The sequence below is a fragment of the Rhipicephalus sanguineus genome, chromosome 6, assembly GCF_013339695.2.
Source record: "Rhipicephalus sanguineus isolate Rsan-2018 chromosome 6, BIME_Rsan_1.4, whole genome shotgun sequence".
NCBI classification, from domain to species: domain Eukaryota; kingdom Metazoa; phylum Arthropoda; class Arachnida; order Ixodida; family Ixodidae; genus Rhipicephalus; species Rhipicephalus sanguineus.
Window position 1 is genome coordinate 86,660,903 of NC_051181.1, and position 22,357 is coordinate 86,683,259.

Here is a 22,357-nt window from a genome sequence, read left to right on the forward strand (position 1 = left end):
CGCTGCGCAGGAGAGAATGCGGCACATGGCGGGGGGGTGTATAGAGAGGGAGAGGAGAGGGTAAGAGAGAGAGGGAGAGGAGGTGTGTGGAGAGGGGTTGCGCATGCGCATGCACAGTAAGGAAGGTCACGCCGCACGCTGCCACCGGACTGAACTCCGCCATAGCATGCTTCGCATCTAAATGAATTGGCGGGCCGAATGGCGTAGCTGAAGGTGGGTGCGAGAGGTGTGCTCGTGGTGTCATATTTTTCTAGAGGGTGTTGGTGGTGTGCCGGGCAGTTGGGACAGTAGGGTGATTCCACGAGAGATCGAACATGCCTGTCCGGTCGCATTTTTTGTTTTGCCTGGGTTTTTTATATGTTGTGCGGGCACATTCAAAGTGCACGGAACTGAAAATTTTATTTCCAAGAACGCTCCCAGCGCGCCAAAAAAATATTTGAAGGTGGCGGCGCGTGCCTCACTGTTTTTGCTCACTGCAGTGTTTTCGATTTCACGGCCGAATTTAGCGCGAACTATAAATGATGTGTCGAAAATTTCTTTTGCTTGGATTTAATACGCATTACTGTGAATTACATCCATGCTTTTTTTATGCCGTCCTCAAAAAGAAGAAAATGTGAAAAAAATGGCAAACACGCCGAAATCAAAAAGGGTCCTAAGTTTGAGGCGCCTTGGCGCCTTTACTATTTCAAACAGAAACTTGAAAACAGTGTCAACTATAGAAAAGAGCTTTTGCAACATTTGTGCAGAAGATCATTTTCCTAGGCGCAGCGCAAAAAAAGAAAAAAATAGTTAAAGAAGCGAGTTTTTTCAAAAAAGTACATTTTCAAAAATAAAATAAAAAAGACTCCGGCTCTCAATTTTGACGGCAATTTTTTATCGAAGAGCGCTTACGTCAATGAACACACGGTTTTAATATCATATGTCCTCATTTGCTTTGTTTACGCGATATAACTGGCCAAAGTGACCCTTGCTGTGAGTGCTCACTTCAGTGCGACTGATGGTTGTTAATAGCTTGCATTGTGCGTAAATCACAGTTTTAATTAGTCTGCTGCAGCAAAACCTTGCTCTGGTGGCTTATCGTCACGAAAAATGTGTTGTCAGATTTTATTTGGTTCTACCGTGTGCGAAGTGGGCTGCTGCCGCCCTCTAAAGGGTGATTCCACGAGAGATCGAACATGCCTGTCCGGTCGATATTTTTGTTTTGCCTGGGTTTTTTTATATGTTATGTGGGCACATTCAAGTGCACGGAACCCAAAATTTTATTTCCAAGAAATGCTCCCAGCGTGCCAAAAAAGTATTTGAAGGTGGCGGCGCAGACCTCCTGTTTTTGTTCACTGCAATGTTTGGGATTTCACGGCTGAATTTAACGCGAACTATAAACGATGTGTCGAAAATTTTCTTGTTGGTTTTAATACGCATTACAGTGAATTACATCCATGATTTTTCCAAGTATTTCAACGAGCCTTTGCAACATTTATGCGGAAGATCGTTTTCCTACAGGCAGCGCGATATAAGGAGAAAATAGTTAAGAAGCGAGTTTTTTTTTCAATAAAGTACATTTTCAAAAAATAAAACTCAGGCCTCAATTTTGACATTTTTTTGTCGAAGAGCGCTTACGTCAGTGAAAACACCGTGTTAATATGTATGTCCTCATTTGCTTTGTTCACGAGATTTAACGGGCCAAAATTACCCTTGCTGTGTGTGCTCACTTCAGTGCGATCGATAGTTGTCATCAGCTTGCATTGCACTTAAATCTAGTTTTAATTATTTTCCTGCAGTAAAACCTTGCTCTGGTGTCTTGTCGTCAAGAAAAATGCATTCTCAAACTTTAACTGTGTCTAGCGGATGTGGGGGTGGGCTGCTGCCGCTCTCTAAAGGCCGAACGCGCACGCAATTTGCAGCTTACAACCTCAACTTACCCGAAAGTATTCGTTAATCAGAAGCACACGAGACACCACGAACACATGGTTTAGGTCACTTTGTCAAAACTCTCCTTGCACACAGAATAAAGCATTTGTATGCAGCGAAGGCCAGCTTAATCTGTAACTAAATGCCACAATCAGCAGGCGCGCTGTTATGCAGTTGTTTTCTCACTGCCAGCTTGCTTCCCTTCCATTACGTGCATTGTACGCTCTAACCATCTTCCCCATTCGACGCACACTGTGCCTAGACAACATTTGTAAAAAAGTTAGCTCAATGATTTCCGAGCCGTTTATTTCACTTCCCGCTATCACATGTTTTCGGCGTCGCAGATAACGTCTTCCTGTATCATCTCGACCGTTACCTCAGCGTTTCAGCAGCCAGGAAACGTGCGGTGCGGCATGATTAAGCCGTGAGTGGCCGAAGCTGCCCAATTTATGATGTTTTGTTGCCACTTTACTAAAGTGCTTTCCCACGTCGAGGACAACAAAGGTCATTGGTGGCACCAGGCGGACATTACCCTAGTTTTGACAATGAGTGCGGCCTACAAATTAAATATTCAGCCCAAAGCGCTTAGACACCCTTAGTCATAAAATGTTAAACCGTAAGCAGTTCTGGAAAGGCATTCATGACAGCTGCGCAGATGTGAGATAATTTATGCGGCGCCGTTCAGTATAAACGTTTCGGCTTGCTCTAGCTGTTCACTACACGCGATGCGCGCGGCCCTGGCTACGTCCGATTGTTCTGTGCCGGTTATTTACGCGTTCACAAAAAGAAGATTGCTGAAGAAACGTTTTCGTTGCGCAATTTTTTTTCTTCGCTCTTTTGTTGTTGCCTACCGCCAGAAGCTACTGTCATAGGCTGAGGATCTTCGCGACACCTGCGAGGTCTGCTTGCATTGCTTTAGGCTACTCAAGGAAAACCTGTCTACATCTAACCGCAGATGAGGTAGACCAGGCATTCCTTCAGGAAGAAGAAGCGATTGATATCTTGAACAGGCACGCCCATCTTTCCTCTGATGATTGTAGGCGAGGTTGTAGGTTGCAACTGTTTACACGTGAGCCATTTAGAGGGCGGCAGCAGCCCACTTTTGCACACGCTAGACACAAATAAAATCTGAGAACACATTTTTCTTGACGAAAAGCCACCAGAGCAAGGTTTTTCTGCAGCAGAACAAATAAAACTGCGATTACGCACAATGCAAGCTATTAACAACCATCAGTCACACTGAAGTGAGCACTCACAGCAAGGGTCATTTTGGCCAGTTATATCTCGTAAACAAAGCAAATGAGGACATATGATATTAAAACCGTGTGTTCATTGACATAAGCGCTCTTCGATAAAAAATTGCCGTCAAAATTGAGACCGGAGTTTTTTTTATTTTATTTTTTGAAAATGTACTTTTTGAAAAAACTCGCTTCTTTAACAATTTTTTTCTTTTTTTGCGCTGCCCGTAGGAAAATGATCTTCTGCACAAATGTTGCAAAGCTCTTTTCTATAGTTGACACTGTTTTCAAGTTTCTGTTTGAAATAGTAAAGGCGCCAAGGCGCCTCAAACTTAGGACCCTTTTTTGATTTCGGCCGTGTTTGCCATTTTTTCACATTTTCTTCTTTTTGAGGACGGCATAAAAAAAGCATGGATGTAATTCACAGTAATGCGTGTTAAAACCAGCAAAAGAAATTTTCGACACATCACTCATAGTTCGCGCTAAATTCGGCCGCGAAATCCGAAAACACTGCAGTGAGCAAAAACAGGAGGCACGCGCCGCCACCTTCAAATATTTTTTGGCGCGCTGGGAGCGTTTCTTGGAAATGAAATTTTCAGTTCCGTGCACTTTGAATGTGCCCACACAACATATAAAAAACCCAGGCAAAACAAAAAATGCGACCGGACAGGCATGTTCGATCTCTCGTGGAATCACCCAGTAGTGTTGGATCGAGAGGAAGGAACGTGGAGGCTGGTTGTCAGTGTCACGGTAGGGTGTAGTCCCAAGTGCCTGGCAGAGTTTAAGTGTCGGAGTGGCCTGCTTCGCTTGGCCTCCACTTCGACGGCGAGTCCATGGAGCCAGCCGGGAGCTACCGCAGCCACCAGTAACACCGTCGGGTGTAGGCCCGAGTGTTTGGTTGTGGTCCCTTGTCCACACGTTCGAGCAGAAGACTGCGTGACTTCGGCGCCCACGGTCTTTGTTTCACGCCATCTCCGTCTAGGCATCCACTTGAGCTTTGCCCTGCTCTTCACCGAACTTCTGCGACAACGACATTACCGTGCTGACACCTCTTCCACGTCGACGTATCCCGCGTCGGTGTATACACAACTCACCGGCGAGACTGTTTCACTTACGCTAGGACTAAACTTGTTCATGTGTCCTTTGATTTCATAGGCTGTAAAGTGTCGTCTTACTATTAGTGTTCGATGTTGTGTGTGTAATATGTTCGTGAGTTTTTCCATAAAGCAAAAAAAAGCAGAAAACAGCCTCGCATTTTTCTGGAGAACGTTACTGTCTTCGACGGAACGTACTCTTATCTCTTCCTAATTCCCAAGAATCCGATTACAATTATAATCCTTTATTTAAATCCTTACGCATTTATTCCATGTAAATTAGGGCGGGCGGATAACTTTTGGACATGAACGACGTTTTCAGTATACGCCGGTGAATGTGGCATAGTTAGTGCTTTCTTCATGCTGCATAGGAAGCAGGGTATGATCTCGCCGAAGCGGTGGGGCGACAAGGGAAGCCGGAAAATGGAGCACGCCCTCGAGTGCCTGACAAAGGCGTTGCACAAAGTACAAATTCTTTCTATCCCACGTGAGCTGCCGCACGTCGCCATGATTCTCTGGCGACGCCATTTGGTGCACCGGCCCTCATATATCACGCTCCCTGTCATTGCGTCCTCTTTTCGTGTTTCGCGCTTTTGACGTTGTTGTCAACCTTCAACTTTCAAACGACGAGCGAATGGAAACATCCCGGGAAATGTTGCTTCCGCGTAGCTAAAAAAAAAGTTTGTAAGTTTTACTTTTGTAAAATTTTCGGCGTACCAATGCCCGCGTGCGTGAGCGCGTACATCTTGATTTATGTTTTTTGCACTCTCTGCGTTCAACGAGGCTTTTTCGGGAAACCTTCTCGATTTGTGTGTAACTAATTTACTTATTTTCCGAAATAAAAGGGCGTAGTTCAGTATAATGCGAGCCAGAGGCAATGTCATAATATATCATTTCTTCATGCAGGCGTCAATCTTTTTTAAAAGCGCTGGATAGACCAGCACATGGGTACAGATCTTATAAAGCCTGCTAATGATGCCTCTAACAATGAATTATTCAAGGCGTGAACGAGCATAATTAGGCCATTAATTATTCTGCAGTCTTTAAGGCCAGTTTCAGCATATAGTCCGAGTTTTCACGGGATTTAGAGCGCCCTATTCCAACCGTTTTTATGGGTAGAACCGGACCAAGCTTAAAGCAGTAAATTTCCCTTTCTCTAGTGCTGGCTACGCAGCATATACACACGAGTGTGTTTGTGTGTGTGTGTGTGTGTGTGTGTGTGTGTGTGTGTGTGTGTGTGTGGTGTGTGTGTGTGTGTGTGCGTGCGTGCGTGCGTGCGTGCGTGCGTGCGTGCGTGCGTGGGCGCGCGCGTACACGTAGTAGCTGCAGAAACGGCTCCAGCCACAGTTGGTATAGGTACTCGACATATTTTTGGACCCGTTCCCCACCTTCTTCAGGGGTTGGCTGTATGGTCGACTGCTATACAATCTCAATTGGTTGAGCTTGGTCGGCACTGTATATTTTCACTAACGTTCCGTCTGGTGGACCAGACTTTGTCAAAGTATTTCTTCCTTCATATATATATATATATATATATATATATATATATATATATATACATATATATATTATACACACATACATATCGTAGTATCTAATTGCGTCTGTGTGTGTCTGTGCACACAGCAATGAGTACGCACCACCAATATGGGGATCGGATTACTCACGGGCCCACATTTACACCTTAAGAAAGGCAACAACGGTCAGATTCTACCATATTTGCCCTATGAAAGTTTTAACGTACTTGCAGTTATAAGAAGAAAATCTCGCGCTGAATGTAAACCTCCTGATCTCCTGTAAGCGCACTTAATTAGCAGCGTGTCAGCTTGCGATCGTAAAGATGGCAATATATTTTTTGTGTTCAGAACAGAACCATCTAAAACGTGTTCCATTGTAAATCAACGATATATTCGTGAGATTTTACTATTCTCGTCTGTGAAACATACAAAAGCGCAAGCCGGAAATGAACACCGGTCTAAAGAAGAAGGAATTGCGCCCTTATTAAGGACACCGGGACCAGATACTGCCCTCAGGGTACGGAGTCTTTGCTAGGGAGTCTCGAACAACCGCCTTGGTAGTGTCATTAGTGGAAGCTAATAGAGCACACCGAATGCACTGTGCACGGAAGGAAGGTACGGTCGTTAATCGTGAAAGTCTCAGGAAAGGAAATAGGCAGGGTGGTGTGGAATCGGTGCCGAAGCTAAGGTATTGGCATAGGCCTGCTGCAAGCGCATCTTGTTTCGTGTACGTACGTACGTTGTCCCAAGGAACAGCCTGGATCATCGCGTCGTTGCTGCGTAGTAAAAGGCGCGTGTTAAGTCCATTAGATTACGTGAGAGCAGTAGCAATTTGTGATCACGGATACTTTTGTGCTGTTTATTTGCCGTCTCCTCCGCAGTAAGGGGAGCCAGGCAGTAATTGATGACTTTCCATACAAACGCAGCCCTAACGACAAGAGAAATTCATGGGGGTTATCAGATGAAATTAACTCTCTCATCATTATGATCAGCCTGTTTCTGTGTGCATTGCAGCAACAAAAGCCTCCCCCCAACGACTTCCAATTATCCTAGTCCTGCATTAGCCGAATAGAAGTGATGCCGGCAAATTTTCCTTATTTTTCTACACCGCCCTATTGTGTGCCAGCCTCTCCTGCATTATCTTTGCTTTCGTTCCAATTTCGTCATCCTAATGGCCTTCCGGTCATCCGCCCTACGCAATGTATCTTTTTTCTTCCTAATGTCGAGTAGAATTTCAGCTCCAGCATATATTTTGCCACACCACTGCCTTCCTGCTCTTAACATTGCTGCAACATGTTTCGTTCTGTAGCTCATTTTATGGTTCTCAACGTTTTCTTCGACTTTCTCCATAAATTTTTGGGCTTCTGCTCTACATGTTAGCGTCTGCGCATTTCAGTGACTGTATTTTAACTTGAAGCATAGTGGCGACTTGCCTGTGTTGAACTTGTGACACTTTGCGCATGAGATCCCACCTGTTATTAATATTAACGCGATAGCGTTAGAGAGCTCGTGTCGCAGAAATTCCGGTGTCGGTGTTGGCACCGTTGGTTGTGAGCGAAAAATCGTCCGTGAGCGAAAAATCGAGAAAGAAGCAAATAAAGTAAAGAATAAAATCTTCGGTCCCATTGCGGATAGAACCCGGGCCGTTCGCGTGGCAAGCAGGTGTCCCACCACAAAGCCACGATGTTACTTGCAGCTGCCTCAGAAAAAAACACTACATAAATGTCATGTAGTGAAGGAGTCTCCTTAACGCATTTTGTTCGGCAGGTGTCACGACAAAAACGAGCCCACCCGGCGATTTGTAGGCGCATTTGGGAGGCCATCAAACTACGTCGAAAAACGCCGGGATAGTGCAGCCATCGCCGCTAAAAACACACACGAACTTTCAAACAGCTCTAAAAATGGACAACTATGTCCATCTAGCGGAAAACATATCAAGCCAACACTGGCTTTCTAGAGGAGGCGTTGATCAAGCAAACAGCAAACGCTAGATAATGTACTGCCATCTGTGAGGCATTGTGAGAATTATGTCTCGACTCTTTACGGCCTCCGAGATAGCAAGCGCGCGGCGTGCATCTTACAGGCCATGCGATTCTTGTTTTAGATAGAAAACCTCTACCATTTGCGCGCGCGCGCACATGTGTATCTGTGTGCGTGTGTGTGTAACAATACAGATTAATAAGTATGCACTTAGTGGTTGAAGTGCGCACTAGGGGTCGCATTTCGCTATCGCGTTCAACTCTTAAAGGCGAAGCATAAGGGTCCTCCAATTTTTTTCTGTATATTTCATTGTCATCAATATTGTCTCATGCCAATATTTGGTCTAACTAAACAGACTTATGCGCTGATTGAGATGTTTACTGCATACCTTCAGCTTCACTTCATTTCAACGCCATAAATACTTTTAAATGGGAACATATTACATAAGAACCGTGTATTCACATGTACGTGCACCCCCAACACTGTTAACAAAATGCAGTATAATCAAAAATACGTGTGCATATGCTAGTAAACAGTTATTCATCGTACAAAAAAGTTAATACCGAGTGCTTAAAAAATAATGAAGGATTCTTGTTCTTTATGCCATGCTCTTGAACATTACCCACTTTGTGGCCGAAATTGAATAAGAGTACATTGTGCAACTTGAAAACAGGGCAGGCAAAATTTGCGCATTGCACAGCGTACCTGCGCTGAAAATATGATATTTCGTAGGCCTTTATTATTTCTGTTCTTGAATATTTGCATCAATTGCATTTGTTCCCTCAAAACGCCACTTTCTCGTTTGCAACCAAAGACGCCGACGCTGACAACGCCATCAGAGTTCCTGCGACACGGGCTCTTCAAAGCTATCGCATTAAAAATATGGTAATTATACGAGCTATGCCAGTCACAGCGCAGGAACCAGGTCAATTTCACGTAATTAGCTTTAACAGTATTATTTTACATCCCTTCGGCTGAATAATGAAATGTAAGTCTTCGCTATATTGCGAGCAAGTGCTATATCCATCGCTATTCTAAAAATGAATAGATCTACGGCATATCTGTGACAGATTCAGGAGAGAAAAATGACCCGGCAAAATATAAATTCATTCTTGCCCTGGCAACTTAAAGCGAGCTGCGCAGTGCGGAGAAAAGGGAAACCGGTTGAGATAAATGTCTGTGGAGAGATCTCTAATATCAGAGCTCTATTATAAGACATGCTTTTTCTTAAACGTCAAACTGAGTTCGTCGTTATATATAGAAAAATACATAGCAAAAGGTAAAGATACTTTAGGGCCGCTTACGCCTAAAACCCCAACTAGACTCACCTAATAAAAACCTTTCTATCTTACCTTTCATCTGAGAACGATTCTAGAAACGGAACCGTGCTGTGGCCCGACAAGCTTCTTCAGTTTTCGCAAGATTGTAGAAGAGCTAATGCTGCGACACAGATGTCGTTCGTACTTCAGTCGGCTCTCAAATTTTCCAGTCTTTCAAGTTGCTCAAGCCTGTGGTTTTGGCAGCAGTATGTAGTTCCTTGAAATGGCTGTTGGGCTCGGCTGGAATCGAGCGACGGGTCCTCTCAAAAAAAGGCACGAATTTTACAGACATTTTACGATGGTCCTCCCTTCTTTTTTTTTCTCTTTTTTGCCGTGCTGAATATAATACCGCCGATGTTACGAGTGGCCAAAAAAGTATTTCCCAAGCGTGTCGGCCAAGTCATTAGCGTCAGCTAATAGACCAGACGCCGCTGCTGGTACAAGGAAACAGCGCTCATTAATCGTATGGTTCTCAGAAGAACAAAAAAAAAGAGCAAGTATTCACTGCACCGCTGCACGGATGCAGTTAGAAGTCTGGGGACTGTGAAGCCCCAGTAGGCATCCTGCACGGAGACAGCGCTGGCGGTGTGTCCTATTTAGGCGCGGTAGCAGGCGCCTATCAATTTAGCGCGCTAAGTGAACACACGCGTCGCCGGCTCTTTGAGTGGGCTTCTCTTGTTGTTTGGGATTACTAGAAAGAGAACAGAAGCGGTGCAGCGGAGCCATTTACTTTCTTAGATATTACACCAAATAAAATGAGTGAAAATCAGCGAAACAAAAAAAAGCAACATAAACAGAAATAAAAGATTTTACTATCTCTCCCACGTCTCTCATTACGAAGGGCTTTACATTAGGTTGCAAGGTAGCATTAGTGGAGGCAAAAAGTTCCTGCCGGTCTTTTTTTTTTTTGCCGTCAGAGTTGTTATATAGCTGACAGAAAAAAGAAAATGGTAGTGAAGACGTAGATGTTCACGTCTCTTGGGCGTATCTAGTGAAGTTTGTAAGTTAGAACCGTTTCGGTTTGTGGTTGCGGGTTGTGGTTAACCGCCGCGGGTTGTAGGGGTTCGTAGTGCGGCTTCTCGCTACACGACAAATTTTTATGCTTGTCTGCCGTGGCTCACTGCCCTAATTTAGAAGTTAAAGAAAGAAGATAAGCACATAATTGAGCTGTCACGCAACTTTTATCATAAAGTGTCCAAAACAGCGAGAACCAAACTAAAACAGTTACTCCTCTATTAAAACAAATCAACGTGATGCACTTTTCATGAGAATGTTTATTATGACGCATAAGCTTACCTAGGGATGTGCTTGTGAGCAATAATTGTGTTTCAGATCACTGCTTCTGTTTTGTTGCCTTAGAACCCCATATTATTTTAGGCTCCAACTTTGTCGTGGCTAAGCAAATGCGGAGATTCAACTTCCTAAAAAATTGTGTTAGTAATTTCCTACGCAGCGCCAACTAAAAAGCTGGAAAATTACTCTGCTATGTGCTACAAAACGTCGTCAATATTTACAATTTTATGCTCATCTCGCGTACAAAGCTCCGGAGGGACTCCTGTTTGAGCGTGTTGCCACTACGGAGTTTGGGTAATATCGAAAAGTCTGACGATTATATTTAAATAAATTCGTTAAAAGCATTTTCATTATGGGAATAAAAAGACTCGCCAGTCACGTTTTCTCTTTAGTTTTTAAGTTAAAAAAACTGACCCTACGTTTCGAGGCCCGTTCGGACTATTCTTCAAGCGCTGTACACATGGTACAATTCGGCGATCCGACGTGCGGCGCCGCATGCGGCGTACGCGATTCAGGACACATGGAGCGAACGAGCAATCAGTGCGCAGGCTACCGCCCACATACGGCACCTCAGCTTGCACACTCGAACGACATCGTATCCTCTTCTTAAGTGTAAAACAAGCAACTTACACAACCATGCTTCGTTTTTGAGAATATTGCGACATTGCCAACAAATCTAAGCCTTCGCAAGCGACAGCCAACGCAAAAGCCCCCATATTCACTCACGACTCCGAGCGGAGGCCTAGCTGGGCGGAACCGCTGTCGGTATAGCGCCGCTCGCGATCAAACGCGGGCTCATCGTCGAGCGCTTATTCTTGCCAACCCGATAAAAACTTGTACTCTTATATGACGTGTTTACATTGCGCAATTGGTTCTTCTCGGCCTCGATGTGAATAGCAAAGGTGGGAGCGAACCAAACCTGCTCTTTACCTGCGAAATGGACCTTCCATCCCGGCTCAAATCTCCGCTAGTGGTTCGGAACGGCGTCGCCTTGCAGAAATGGCATACTTCAAGCATCATTTTATTCATTAATGAATTATTACATGCCAGAAGCAATGTTATACAAGGTTTTTCACTTCCACCGTCAACGGCGATATCCGCAAAGGCCAGGGCTATCGGAGCTTTCCATTGTTGTCCCTAAAACCCAAGGCTTCATGTAGATTGCCCACACGTATACCTGGGTGAATTCGCCACATTCAATCAGTACATGTTCCATCGTTTCCTTAGTTCCCCCGCAGCATGTAAGTTCTTCTTCGTTACTGAATTCGCTTTATAACTACGCGTTCTAAGGCAGCCCACCTTGCTTCAAACAGTAAAGCGCTTCCCCTTGAATTATCATAAAACCTTTCCCTCCTTATTTCAGTTTTTTCCCTTTCGGTAGTTACTCAGAGCCGGCTTCTTTTCATCGCTGCCTCCAATAAGTCCTCTCCGCCTCTCTGACTCCGCTTAAGCTCCTTGTTGCCATATCGCCCGCACCTAGCCGTATATTTACTGGTGAGCCTCCTAGTTCTTTTTCTCCACTGCGTCAACGCTTTTTCTATACAAATACGAAAACCTTCTCTGCCCATCTACGGTTCTTATTTTCCTAGCCTCTCTTCGAATCTCATTTTGCCTGAGCTTCCCTCACTCAAAGCCGTCCATCCCATTTCACCCTTTACAGCCTCATTTGTCGTCTTCGTGAGCGCCCAACGCGAGGCGCCCACCGTCCTTTGATTTACTCATTCCTGATTGTACCTCTGACTTCAGCACACTACTGAGTTCCCAAATGTAAGCCCCGGGACCATCACACCCTTCCACAGCCCTCGAAGCACCTGTACCTATTGTATCCCCATAAAGCTCTGTGCTTCATAATTGCAGCATTCCTCTTTCCCTTTGCTACCGATGCTTTCTCTTGTACCTCCATATATCTATCCCCCTCATTTACCCATACTCCGAGGTACTTGTACTCGCTTGACCCTCGGTATTTTTTGCCCTGTATAAAGACCGCATGGTCCTTGTGATCACTGAATACCATCAATCACATTTTGGTTGCACTAAATCCTAGTCTAGAGCCTCACATTCCCTTCCGCATATATCTGCCAGTGTGTATATCATCTTACTGTCCGCAAATAAGACAATATCATCAGCATAAAATGACTTGGAGCTTCGCTCAACCATCGTGCCGACCTGCTTGTGTGACAAATTAAATCCAATGTTGCTACCTTCTAGCGCTTTTTCCAACCTACCTGTACGCATGAATAACAGCGGGGACAAAGGACATCCCTGTCTCAGCCCCTTGCTAATTTCAACGCTGTCCTTACTACTTATTCCTTCCCATTCTATACGAACTGTATTTTCTCGGTATATTTCCCTCAAAAGCTGTATACAGTCGTCACCTATGCCCACTTCTTTCAGTATATCCCACAAAATTTCCTGATTAACGTTGTCATACGCCCCGGTAATATCTAGATAAGCTACGTATAAGGGCCTGTTTTCTATTTTCGATATTTCTATACACTGGGTAAGAACAAACAGATTATCGTCTAACCGCCTGTCAATTCGAAATCCATTCTGAAGTTCTCCCAAAATATCATTTTGTTCTACCCACGCTTCTATTTTTAATTTTACTGCCTGCATCGCCAACCTGTATAGCACCGATGTAATGGTTAGCGGTCTATACGAGCGAATGTTATCCTTTTCTCCCTTGCCTTTATAGATTAAGTTCATTCTACTTTTTCGCCAACTGTCTGGTATTTCCCTCTCCTGTAAGCACTTTTCTACGGCTTTCAGCAGTGCTTCTTTAGTTTTATGTCTGAGTTCGTTAATGAGGCTGACGGGAACCCCATCTAAGCCCGGAGTAGTGCGTTTAGGAATTTTTCCTTCGGCCTTCTTCCAATTGAAATTCTCTAGTACTACATCTTCGTCGGTTGCACTCCTTTGCGTACTTTTACTCACTGGGGGAATCCCCTGGGGACCTTTTTAAACGAATCAGCTGTTATCTTTCGGATGTAACCAAGCGCTTCATACCCTTCCAATTGATTTCCTCCTTCATCTACCATATGTTGTTGCATTGTGACAGACTTCCTACTCAGCGCTTTTAGGTGGCTCCAAAATATCCTAGGCGCGGCCTTCTTCTTTTCGAGCCAGCGACACGGGCGCCACCAGTGGCGTGACGTCATACATCTCCCGTGCTGCCATTGGCTGTGGCCGCCACACCGGTGCGGCAGCCGCGCGGCTACATTCAGCAAGTTGGATGCCCGTGCGGCCTGGGAATCATGTCCGCATGCTGTTGGAACCTGTTGGGCGTCTGTCGGATGCGGCTGTTGGCGCGATCAGCCGTACGGCGAATCGCATCCCAATTCGCACCATGTGTCCAGCGCTTCAGGGTGTGACTTTCCGGCCGGCTCTGAAGCTAGCGCTTTTAAGTGGTTCTCTCTCTGTCCACTATCGTTCTCCCCGCCGCTCTTGCTGATGGGTTTTCTCTATTGGTTCCGCAGACCGTGTACATACACGATCGGCAGTGTCCCTGCTTACCGGTTAATATTTCCAGGTGTCGTATGGATATGCCGCACTTCTAATATTTGTCTTTTGGTGCGTCTATCTTCCGTTTTGATGAGCCCCGTGGTGTCGAAATTGATGCGATGTTACAGCTTCTCGCTGTGTTCTGCTAGAGCGTTTCGTGCTACATTGAAGCTACGTACGTCGTTTCGGCATTGACGTATTCTTCGGGGAAATTCAGTGCAGCACGAAACGTTTTCGTAGAACACATCGAGATGCTCTACCATCGCATCAACTTCGACGCCGCCTGGGTCATCGAAACGGAAGATAGACGCGCCAAAAGACAATTATTAGAAGTTTGGCATATCCATACGACACCTGGAAATATTAACTGGTCCACGGGGACACTGCCGAGCGTGTATGTACACAGTCTGCGGAACCAATAGAGAAAACTCATCAGCAAGAGCGGCGCGGAGAACGACAGTGGACAGAGAGAGAACCATTAAAAAGAGCTAGCTTCGGAGCCGGCCGGAGAGTCGCCCTCTTAAGAAGAGACCGAACGCGTCCCGAAACGTAGGGTCAGTTCTTTAAAATAAAGGGTGGCTGTAGAGTCTTTTTATTCTATAATTCGCCTAGCCAGGTGACGTTGAGTTTACTCGCGTCTATTGTGGACCGAATAAAGTTGTTTCACTCACTCACTCACCTAGGCAGACAGATTTCTGTCGAGTATATTTACCATTATTTCAAGTGTGGTTCAGTGGAGAGTTTTATCCCAATCTAAGTCAGTGGATGCTAGATACTAAGCCTTTTCGACCTTTTTGAGCGCCATGAACAGTATCCGCACATTCTTTACTGAAAACGTATAACGTTTGAGTCATCTCTGGTGGTGCAAATTGTTACCACAACGTCTTTTTATAGGCTTAGGACAGCCTCGCAGAAATGTGCAGGAAAAATACAAACTCAACATCCGATAGTTCATCAAAGATATTTGTTGTGCAATTATGCACATTAATCAAGAAAAAACTTCTCTCCGTATGAAATGGAGCACCACGTGTCACAGAAAAGAACACACGAAAAAAACGCGTTTCACGAGATGTTCAGCTGGTGCTGCGTACAAAGTTCCTCTGAGCTGCGGCAAGGTATACATTGGCCAAACTGGCCTGTGTATTAATGACCGCTTAACAGAACACGCCTTGTCTATCAGAAATGGGAGAGGATCTCATTTGCCGTATCACTGTCAGAAATGCACGTGTGAGCCATTGCTGGGCGACGTATGCATTTTGCGGAAGAGTAAAGACCAGGTGGCTCGGATACTGACTGAGACTATGTACATACAGAATTTTGGTAGTCATCGTGTCAGTGTTCCTTCCGTGACTATTTATAAGAATGAGTACAGCTTTCGGGTTCATAGGATTTGATTAAGCGGTGTTCCTCGATCTTATGTTATTTTGCTTTTTTTGGTCTTGTGCGCATGCTTGAGGGTTGTGACGCAGAGCTCTTGGAGGAATAAAATTAGGTTGTGAGTGGGCGCTATTCCGCATCCTGTGTTTGCGCATTCTAAATATATATATATATATATATATATATATATATATATATATATATATATAAGGCCTATTCACAATGTAAGGGCCGTTTGGTAATATCTCAATATTTAAACGTCAGAATGCAGATTTCTGTGTGCGGCGCAATCTTTTAATTCTTCGCGAAAGTACTGAAGCCATTGTTCTGACTCAGTAATCGTTTGCTTGTCAGGGAATGCAAACGACAATGTCTGCGAAAATCGTTGCTCGCGCCTGTTGTGAAGCGCGAGGTGCAATCCGATTTTTGCTTGCAAAATGATCATCATGTGCTTAAATTTATGCGGAGTTGTGCCTAGTTTGTTGACATGAATTGACCGGTGAAGGAAAGGCCATAAAATGCTGTCGAGACTTCACAAATAACCGCACGAATGTGCACGACAAAGAACGGAGTGGAAGGGCCAGAATCCAGACCAATGAAAGTGCATGTTCAACAAGTGGACCGGGAATAGCGATTAGATCGACGACGGACAGTTAGTCGTCTGTCGAATGAATTTGCTCTTGTCAGCCGTACTAGAATTTACGCGATTGCAGCTGAAAAGCTCAGGTATCACAGAGTGTGTGTAGGGTGGGTACTAAAATGCTTACCGACCAACTCAAACAGCAAAGAATTTCCAGGCGGCGAACTTCTATGCGAGGGACTAAAGAAACTGGTGCAGCGGATGTCGCGCTTTTAGTACCTTATGAGAACAATAGCAAAACAAACTATGCGCACCCTGTTCCTTATGCAGACCACATTAATTTTTAAAACTGTATACAGTCGGTTACCGTGGCTACGCAAGAATTGGCTGCGGAGGCCGCGGACGCTTACAGCGTTCCATGCTTCGAACGCTGTGTAACATCATAAATTGGGGGCCGAATTCACAAAACTCTCTTTCGTAAGAGCTTTTTCCTATTGGTTAACCGGCTTCATATTGAGATGTTCCTCAACATGAATGGCTGCAATATACTCTCGCGAAAATGTTTAGCAAAAGACGTCTTTGTAAACACGGGCCCAGTGCATATTCACAGGTGATCGCCGCATATAGAGGTCGCACGAAGTTTCACGTTACATTTAGCAGGAATCGTCGCCCTTCACAAGCAAAAGAGAGCAAGCTAACGATACGTAAGCTTGCGCCTGCGTCTGTCTACACATAAGAAAAAAAATGCTTGCACGTGGCATGCATTGAAACATTCTTTCTTTTTCGAGTGCAGGCTGAGCTTACAACTGCGGAAAAAAAAAACACTTCTTTGCGGAATTACATGTTTGGCAATATCTCTTTTGAGTGCTCACCGTCATCTCTCATGAATATTCAGCGTAGTTCTTGGTCCCAGACCTAGCTGAACGTATTTATGGATTAATATTAAACGTGTGCAGCTTTTATGCAAACGCGACTTCTATTTTCTTGGGCAATGCCGGCCAATTCATCTTCAGTAATAACGTCAGTGTCACGAAACGCAGATCAGCTTACTGTGTAGTGTGTTATTTCGGCTACATCAAAACTTGCTTCGGGATCAGAAACAGTTTTGCGCAAGAACACTTTGCAAATTGCATCATGTTGCAGATGCAAGATATTAAGCCAATTAGTGTTTCCATTACAGAGAAAATACGCTTGCGGGTAATTTGTATCTGATGCAGTATCTGACGCTAGAAACTTGATACGTGCAATTGTTATTTCGTCTTTACAAGCATACTCTAGAGTCTGGCAAGCTGACAGGTGCCTGCAGGATAACATTTTATCTCGGGCTAAGAGGGGCTCACGTCTTTTCAACTGTCACTAATAGGTCGTAAGGAGTTTTTAAACGTTCTAGCAAGATTTTGCTATTTTGTAGCTGTTTTTGAAAGAGGGTTGACTAGGATCGACAGAAGAACGTTGCTTAGCGCACAAATATTTCCCAGTATTCATGTCATCACAAGTTTAACAGAGCACAGGCAACCACCCTCCGCCTATTACAGACTAGCACGTATCCTTAACTGTATCGATGCCACAAAATATACCCAGACGTCTATTCTAATCACCCTTGTAAGATCAGTAAGACCCAGATAGCCTTGCTCTCGCATAAGCTGTGGGAATGTCATCACCAATACTCGCCCAGTAACACCGAGGCCCTCTTTTCGAAATGGCACGCCGCCTTGCGCAGCTCCCACCTCGACGACCAACATTGGGCTAGCCAGGAAGCCCACGAGGCGGCGAAGAGGCAAGACCTCGATGTCGCCACGTGGTAGGCCTAGGCCGAGCCGTCCAAACTGCTGGTTTCAATAAAAGTTCATTCCTCATACTTGTGTGTTTCGCTCAATGACTGAACGCCACGCCACCATATTTGATTGAGTCTCCATTTCTGTAGCTCCTTATCCGTTTATTATGCACTCAATTGAGCGCGCGTGCATCGACATTCGCATAAAATGCTTGTCACTAGGTACTTTTCGTTCGTACATGTCAGCGAATGTGAACAGACGTCTCTTGGATATACATAACCAAGTGAATCGGGCAGACAGTTAGGCGAGGGAAAGCATACATGATGTCAATTGTTGTCTGGAACGGTATTGCGCTAATTGTGACATAAATTGAAATGAATTGAAGTGGACGGAAAATTACCCTTTCCGCCGGTGGCCAATGCCTCTATTTTGAAACACGCACGCACAAGGAAAGAAAAAAGAGCGTGCTTACGAACTAATTGCTCTAGGATGACACTGCGACATATCTGAAATTATCATAATGACCATCAAAATGACAACTTCAGGGTGGGCATTCACGAATGTACATACAATGTGTGGGTTGTGTCACGTTTTTAAAGTGAATGTTTCTGGTAGGGAAGCTCAAGCCCAGCGCTGATATATAGTCCATGTTGTCGCAAAGCGAGCATTTTCATATCACTTTGCATCCGTTTCTTGCAGAAATGGCTTCATCCTATAACCACAGATATATTGAGATATGTTGCCTATAAGGCAGCTTGTCGTTGGACGTTTAAACCGAGCAGATCAGTTATTCATTCCCACCTGTTTGGTTTAAATTTTCAAAGATATCCGCACAAGTGATGTGAGAAGTCTCGGCGATCGTTCCACATTTATGTCATTCTCACAGCTCGGCGATAGAAAAAAATAACCAATTGACAACGCTCCAACGATAAAAATAACGTCATTAAAACTTAGCGCTAACAACTGAAGTGCAGGAAGAACTAATGTCTGGTTAGAGCTGCAAACACCAGGCTATCGTTTGTATTTCTTTCCTTCAACCACATGATCCCGCGCCTATAGTGACCTATAATTATTGCGCTCAGTTTTTCATCACGCAGATGTATGCTGATATCCTCCAAGACTTCACTAACATCATTTCCGTCACGGATATGACGTCGGTAAAATGCGCACAAATGACACAGAGAAATAAGAAAAAAATTGTTAAATTGGGAGTCGAACCCAACACCTCTCGGTCCACAGGGATAGGAGCCGGGCGCTTTACCCACTGCTCCACCCATGCTCATGCACGGCCCTTTCCAAACACCCCTTATATATTTCACACCTTCTCCCTTTCAAAGCGATGTTCGTTGGCGTGGAGTGGTTTTGCCGTCTTGGAGAGGTGAAGTACTGCGCCATGACACTAACGAGGACCGACAGGACGCGCTTCGGTAGTCTTAGCTCAGGCGAGGCTAACTCCCCTTTTTCCACTCAATTTCGTTTCAACACAGTTTAAGTGAGTGCATTGTTGCAATGAGAGAGACGCCAGCGGGATGCGGGACGCCTTCGTGCGTTCACGGCTCAAACTAAGAGTTGCGCCTCCCGCGTTCCTGGAGCAATGTGTGGTAGTGTATGCATGAGCAGAAATGTAGATTACCCAATTGCTGCTGCGCACATCTTGCCGTTTCTCTCCTAAAATGACGACGCTCGTGTACTGAGTACCAGTGATTTGAGTACCGGTGATTATGTGCTTGTTGATGCTGTTTTTGCGCGGTATTCATCATACACTGTGTTCGGGTTTATGGTGACTACTTCAGCTAAGAGAATGGCTTCATCGTGATTAATGACATTAGTCGTCGGGATGGAGATGTGCCACTAGGATCAACCTAGGTGCGTACACATCAAACGGTGCTATAGCCGCCAAACACTTGCAGAGATTGAGCAAGCTCTCATATAACAATGGGTCATTCCATGCCAAATCATCCAGCGTTTTTCCGACCATCACAAATATGGCTGAAAAAATTCCCACGTTTTCCTTGAAGTTCGAAACTCCTTCTGCTCGTTTATTTCTGTTGCGAAATATTTTCCCGCCTATTTGTGAGAGTCTGTAGTTTTGCGCCGACTGAGCTAAAGGGCATCAAAAAACAATTTTTTTCAAAGTTCGTTTATGGGATGCACTCGATAAATTGGTATTTCCGGCAAGCTAATGAAGTGATGTAACTATAAAAATAATGACTTATTTATGTATATCGATTCTTCGAGGGCTTTTCCCACGAGAGAAATTGAATAAAGTTGCAAAGTTTGATATTTCTTTCCAGGAAGAAGGAAAACTCAAAGGGTAGAAATGAATTATATATTGGTGGCCTGTTCGACATACTACAGAAGAAAAATAGTTTGCTCGCTGAAGGTGTAGCAGATCGTCTGAAAAAAAAATTTGCGAATATGACTTTTTTTGAGGAAAGCTCTGTATTTAGCGTCAAAAAACTTGCCTTGGTGGTCGGAAAAAAATATGCACCATACTTCATTTGAAAACGCTAAGTATTAGCTGAACGTAGGGAAAGTTACAAAAGGGTATTATTTTTTCAGCTTGAGAAATATTTTTTTGAAATTTTCTATCTCCACCAGCGTTTCGCCGACGTAACTCAAGCGGCATGAAGCATTCGCAACAGCAAGAGAGAGAGAGAGAAAGAGCAGAGGAAGGCAGGGAGGTTAACCAGAAGTTTGTATCCGGTATGCTACCCTGCACTGGGGTTGGGGAATAGGGGGTTGGAAGCGACAGAGAGAAAATAAATAATAAGAAAAAAAACAATCACAACCACACACAAGCAAGAGCAGCGCTGTGTGTGGTTCTCTTCTTTGTCTCCGTCTTTTTGTGCGCCGCTTTTCTTTAAATATGAATATACACCAACTCGCCCAACTTTCTATTCTGTTACAAGCAAGAGCGTTCCGCTCAGAGGCGCTCTGACAGGCCAGTGGATCGCAGGAAGGCTAGTAGTGCTCGTAAAGCCTTCTTCTGCGACGTTATGTCCGAACGATCTTCAGCCCATGCCCACTGACCTGGGATGCAGACGTCAAACATGGTGCTGTCTATAAAACAACCCCATTTCCTTTTCCATTGCTTTATTGTCAGCACCATCTTTGACGTCTGCATCCCAGGTCAGTGGGCATGGGCTGAAGATTGCCGTTGCGAATGCTTCATGCCGCTTGAGTTACGTCGGCGAAAAGCTGGTGGAGATACAAAATTTAAAAAAAAATATTTCTCAAGTTAAAAAAAATAATACCCTTTTGTAACTTTCCCTACGTTCAGCTAATACTTAGAGTTTTTAAATGAAGTGTGGTGGTGCATATTTTTAGTCCGACCACCAAGGCAAGTTTTTGACGCTAAATACAGTGCTTTTCTAAAAAAAATGATATTCGCAATTTTATTTTCAGACGATCTGCTACACCTTCAGCGACTAAACTATTTTTCTTTTGTAGTATGTCGAACAGGCCGCCAGTATATAATTCATTTCTACCATTTGAGTTTGCCTTGTTCCTGGAAAAAGATATGAAACTTTGCAACTTTATTCAATTTTGCTCGTGCGAAAAGCCCTCGAAGAATCGATATACATAAATAAGTCATTATTTTCACAGTTACATCACTTCATTAGCTTGCGGGAAATACCATTTTATCGAGCGCATCCCATAAACGTCCTTTGAAGAAAATTGTTGTTTGATGCCCTTTAGCTCAGTCGGCGCAAAACTACAGACTCTCACAAACAGGCGGGAAAATTTTTCGCAACAGAAATAAACGAGCAGAACGAGTTTCGAACTTCAAGGAAAACGTGGGAATTTTTTTCAGCCATATTTGTGATGGTCGGAAAAACGCTGGATGATTTGGCATGGAATGACCCCAATGTAAATTCAACGTTGAACTACTTTTGTAAATACACGCCTCAGTTTCGTGTTTTACCAATTGCTAGGGCTGAGGGATGAAAAACGTTTTTTTTTATGCATTTCTTGCTTTCTTGGTAGTTGCGCACAGAACAGAGTCAGCAACTATCGCATCTGCGGGGCAGTTTTTTGAGCGGTAAGTATAAGCTCAGGGTGTACGTCGTTCACTCAACATGACTTTTGCATTTACGCCATTTGTTTTGCGGCGAGTGAGTTGTGGCGCTCAAATGAGGGGAGCGGCTGTAGACAGCGGTTGTTGGCATACTACGTACTTCAATCATCAGTTACAAATAATACTGAAAATGTCTAGCCTGGGACTCTATAGCATACATGCGCATGCGTAATATCTTATTTGTGTCAACTTAATGGACTATACTTTCTTGTTATGGAAAATGTTTTTACTGTTTCATAGCTGATAGCGTAAAAGTACACAGACGAGCGGGAAACGGCGGCACATGCTCCCGTGCAGACCAGTGTTTCCTGCTTGACTCCGTTGTTTCGCACTTCGAATCATAAACTTCTTCCACGATGAATATACACCAACTCGCCGAAATCGCTGCGCTACAGTTTCGTCTAGGTTACATAATTTAGCAATTTTAATGCACAATGTTCCGCACTATCCGCCCTCATCCTAGTGGATATGCGCGCTTGTGATTACATAACTGAATTACGACACCTGCACAACCAGTAGAGACTGTCGGGACCTGCACTGAGGACTTAAAGAAAAGAAGTTCATTCCGCGGTGTGAAAGCGCTGCGGCGGCGCATTGTTCGAGCGTTATCTCGTTCCGAGCCGCTGTTGTTGTGCAGACACGATCCTAGGTCTAACCCGGTCGATAAAACTCTTCCGCGTTTCCGCGTTGTCTC